The sequence below is a fragment of the Anarrhichthys ocellatus genome, unplaced genomic scaffold (genome assembly GCF_004355925.1).
Source record: "Anarrhichthys ocellatus isolate YVR2014 unplaced genomic scaffold, GSC_Weel_1.0 scaffold4086, whole genome shotgun sequence".
Taxonomy (NCBI): Eukaryota; Metazoa; Chordata; class Actinopteri; order Perciformes; family Anarhichadidae; genus Anarrhichthys; species Anarrhichthys ocellatus.
In genome coordinates this window covers 1-4,826 of record NW_022284060.1, presented here as the reverse complement: position 1 = coordinate 4,826, position 4,826 = coordinate 1, and the positions used below count along the sequence as shown (strand labels likewise).

At 43.3% G+C, this 4,826-nt stretch overlaps 1 long non-coding RNA gene across 2 annotated transcripts; it reads right to left on the bottom strand.

Annotated features, from left to right (window-relative positions):
• Window positions 1–97: 97 nt before the first annotated feature.
• On the bottom strand, window positions 98–4,538 carry LOC116379313 (uncharacterized). Of its 2 annotated transcripts, none has more exons than XR_004212404.1 (3): window positions 3,022–4,538; window positions 653–742; window positions 98–217 (listed from the first exon to the last, which is right to left on the bottom strand). It is a non-coding gene; the product is annotated as an uncharacterized LOC116379313 (long non-coding RNA). The 2 variants fall into 2 exon arrangements; XR_004212403.1 differs by having other exon boundaries at window positions 98–193; window positions 3,022–4,531.
• Window positions 4,539–4,826: the final 288 nt, after the last annotated feature.

Sequence of the window (4,826 nt, the reverse complement as noted above, 5' to 3'; positions counted from 1 at the left end):
GTGTGTGTGCGTGCATGTGTGTGCGTGCGTGCGTGCGTTCGTGCGTGTGTGCGTGTGTGTGTGCGTGCATGCGTGCGTGTGTGTGTGTGAGGGTTGACCGTGGGTGTCTTGGCTCTGGACGTCTCCTCGGGGAGTCCAGCGATGCTCCTGCGGTTGGAGGAACTTCTGTTCGGTCTGTGGTTGCTGGGGGAAGCTGTTCGATGGGACACAAAAGACACTGACGGGTCACGAAACGACACACACAGACACACATACACACACACACACACACACAAATAGACACACCATGATGTGGACACAAAAAAATCAGAAACTCCCAATAAGCGAAGAGCAAAACAATCATAACAAATAAAAGAGATGCTCTCTTTCTTCTCCTTGAGTTCAAAGAGATATATGTATTTGACCAGTTCTAGTAGTAGTAGTAGTAGTAGTACTTGTATTATATATACCTGGACATCTTAAAAGACAGAAGTATCATGTTCTTAATGTAGTGGATGCAGACAAGTTTTTTCTTGGAGCTAAATCCATGAATTCCTCCCACAAAACCATCAATATGTCTGAAATGATATTTGTGTCATATATATATATGTATGTATGTATATATATACAGTTTTAAAGTTGTTAAAGGTATGTATGTATAAATAATTATTACCTCTCTCTGGTGAGTGGAGGGCAGCAGACGAGTTGGAGAGCTGCTTGTTGATTGGCTGATCCATCCCGGGTGGAGACAGGAAGTCACCAACTGATTCAAAAACAAAGTAATAAAAATTCAAATGACTCACACTAGACGCACAGATGACAGTGAATCTGAAAGGTGTCGGAGGATGATGTAAATGTCACGTTCAATGAACGCCCCCCAAAAAAAAACGAATCACACTGCAAACAGAAAAGTGCCGCCTCGCACAGAAAGCAACGCTGCTGATCGATAAACCGAATGAATTAACCTTCTGAGGCACAAGTGAAGCAGCAGAACTGAGAGAAAGCTGCTTCGTCATGAAAATGGAGGACGACCACACAGAGGCAGCCGCTGCAGTCCCACGAGGCTGGGAGGGGATGTTTCCTACAGCACCTGAAGGCACCGTGACAGCATCCACATTTTACTTAGCTTAGCACAAACAAGATATCATTTATATTGTTAATTAGCTGTTTCCCCCTGATTCCAGTGTTTGTGCTAAGCTAAGCTAACCAGCTGCTGGCTCTTTGTTTTTTACTGCACAGCATGCTTCTATTCTATTTCTATTCTATGTATTATAAAAATAATCTTATGTCTCAAACAACTGGTTATGAAATTTGTACATTAGAAATCTAGTGAAAACTGCTCGCTGGTTTAGAGCAAAAGTGCACAAAAAAAACATGGATTTCTGCAGCGGCTGCTTCTGAAATATAGACTGGAATGATTGGAAATGTGTGTGTGTGTGTGTGTGTGTGTGTGTGCGTTTTGATCTGATCTAGGTGGGGTGTAATAAGTTTTACAGACAGCTACATGGTGAATGTCTGGTATGATATATGGCGTGTGTGTCTGTGTGTGGTGTGTGTGTGTGTGTGTGTGTGTGTAGAGCTCCCTGCTGAGAATGATATGTATGCATCAGCAAACACAGCCCTGGGCCAGGAAGACAGGAAGTGGAGCAGCCCTTTGTTGTGATAAGGGTGGGGGAGTGTGTGTGTGTGTGTGTGTGTGTGTGTGTGTGTGCGTGTGTGTGTGCGTGTGTGTGTGTCTGTGTGTCCAAACCAGACAGTCATTAGCCACACAGGAGAAGTGGAAATGCTGAATGTAAACTGTGAACTATTGATGAAAACGAACCAATGTTTCTCTCTGTACACACCAACAGTTACACACAAATACACAAATACACACACAAAACTACACTAATATACACACAAATAGACAAAGTAGTTAATAAACATAGAGTTGGTGTTGGAGCTCACAGATTTGTTCGTCTTAAAGCAATAAATTCATTCATTGTCTGGATTTCATTCATGTTTATTTTGAACTGGTGAAGCTGCTGAATTTACAACATGTGTGAAGTAATAACATTTAGATTTGTTCTTATTAAATGTCTTTGTACATCATGTGACTCATGTTCATGGAAAGAGTGTAAAATTGATCTTTGTAATACGCAGTTGGTTTTGAAAATCCCATCATCGTGGGAGTCAGTGAAGTAACCACATGAGGTCATATTAGTAGAGCAGTAATTGATCATAATGTATATAATATATATATATATATAAAAATAAAATAAAAAGAAAAAGAATCACAGAACTTCTGTCTGATTCATCACCTGTCAACTTAAAAATACAGTAAAATATATTTATATTAATATATATATATATAAATATCAGAAAACATGAGGATTTGATTTGCATTATCTGTCCTCAGTTTCACAAACTTTCATTTTTATATCAAACGGACTTGAGAGATGATGGAATGAGCCAGAAACAAGACATGTTATGTTAACATCACTCAGACATTAACTTGATTTTATCGCAGTGAGAATCTTCGAAACAATTCAAAACTTTTTAACAGGATTTTAAAAACTTCCTGGCTCTATAATCTGATTATTATCCGATTGTTTCCACGCTTCTCCAGATTTACTTACAAGTGATGCTGATCTGTCGCATTTATGAAACTAGACTGCGTATTAACGGAGAACCCTGAAACACCTCATTGAGAGATGAAGCACCTGTGTGCGACCCGACACTAACATCTCTGCAGACAGGAAGCGTTCGTAGCTGAGGCCTGTTCACAACCTTTAACTGCATCTCTAAACACAGACGTTCATGCGGTGTTTGCACGTGAAGCATGTTTCGGCATTTACTCAAATGAAAGAGGAAATATATTGAGAGAAGAAGAAGATTTTACCAGCGACACTGCAATGACTTGATCAGCAGACACAGAACATAAACACACTCCAGGGTGATAAACAAAGACATGCCAAACAGAGGACAAGCTGCAGGTGAGACAGGAAGTGTGGGGGGGGGAGCGGTATGAACGTGGCACACACAGAGTCATGTGATCTGTACCGTTATGGGATTGTTGGGCGCTGGAAGCAGCAGGAAGCTCATTGGGCAGAGCGGAGCCAATGGCATGGCAGGGCGGGGTCTTAGGGTTACCTGGGCAGCAGGTGAAGCAAAAGCAAAGCGTTACACACACACACACACACACACGTACACATGCGTCACCGACACACAGCGACAGAAACATCTGAGACCCGACACACTCCACCACACGAGATCCCCAGCAGGAAGTGACACGTCAAACCTTCGCTATGCCATCGTGACTGTTTCCTCCCAACATGCAGGAGCATCGTGCGATAACACACAGATACAAAGTGTCAACGCCGCCTTCAAAGGGAACTTGTGAGGTCGTGTTTTCAACACGGGACGTCTGCACCACATGCTGTCACTGGATGAAACCAGTCAGTCCATCACCAAAATCTGCAAAGAGCATGAATGTCTGCACCAAAAATTGCATCCGACAGTTGTGGAGACATTTCTCTCTGAACCACAAATGTCTCACGGTGTCGCTCGAGGAAAAGGATTCATCCTCAGGGAACCACGAATCAATCCAGCAGCTACTGAGCTCAGTCTGGAAGGTCTGTTTCAAATACAGGGCTGGTTCTCTTCTGCAGAAACTATTTGAAAATGTGCAGTTCCAGCAAAAAAAAACACAGAAAGAACTCTGTGGGCTCTGACATTTTTAGAAACATCCTCATATATCACACAACAAATCCTCCTGTTGGAAGAATCGTCTTACTCCCCACTGTCTGTCTATACCGTATATGTTCAGTATCAGATTGTTTCGGCTCTTTTTGACGCTATATAATGTTGAAATGATCCTTTTTTGAATGGCTGTACCACACGTAGATAATAGACGTTCATCCTGACGTCCTGATTTGGGATCAAAACAAAGCTCAGTGGTCTGAACACTGACGGACATAAAACAGGATGTTCTGAATGAGGCCTGATTCTGAATGGAGCATTAAGACGTGTGAGATATGCCGATATAAATTAGGTTTTCGGAGCATTCTTTGGACACGTATTGAGCGTATTCAGAATATGCACCTGAATCGGGCTTTTTACCACATTTTTGCTTGTTTTGCGGCATAAAAAGAAAAGCTTGAAAACTTCAAAATAAACCGGGTAAAGACAGGTTTTTATTTTGATTTTTAAGTGGACAACACTGGACCCAGAGAGAAATACGCAGCACACACACACACACACACACACACACACTTTAGTGAGTCCCTGTCCTTTAATCGAGTGGAGCTGTAAGATGAGATTCTGCTGTTTTCTGCTGCAGTGAGCGTTCTCTGCTGGAGGCCCCGACAGATCCCAGATCAGCCTCTCTGTCAAACCGGGGCCGGGGACAGACGAGCTGCTGGGTGGACCCTGATCCCGGGTCAGTACCAGGACGGCTGGGCGTGATTGGGTGAATAATTAATGGCGTTATGAACGCACCTGCAGGACGTAGAGCCCAGCTAAAAGAGACGAGGACGATGTGAGAAAGAGAGAGGAGAGAGAGACAGAGAGAGACAGAGAGAGAGAGAGAGAGAGAGAGAGACAGAGAGAGAGAGAGAGAGAGAGAGAGACAGAGAGAGAGAGAGAGAGACAGAGAGAGAGAGACAGAGAGAGAGAGACAGAGAGAGACAGAGAGAGAGAGACAGAGACAGAGAGAGACAGAGAGAGAGACAGAGAGAGAGAGACAGAGAGAGACAGAGAGAGAGAGAGAGAGAGAGAGAGAGAGAGAGAGAGAGAGAGAGAGACAGAGAGAGAGACAGAGAGAGAGACAGAGACAGAGAGAGAGACAGAGAGAGAGAGAGAGACAG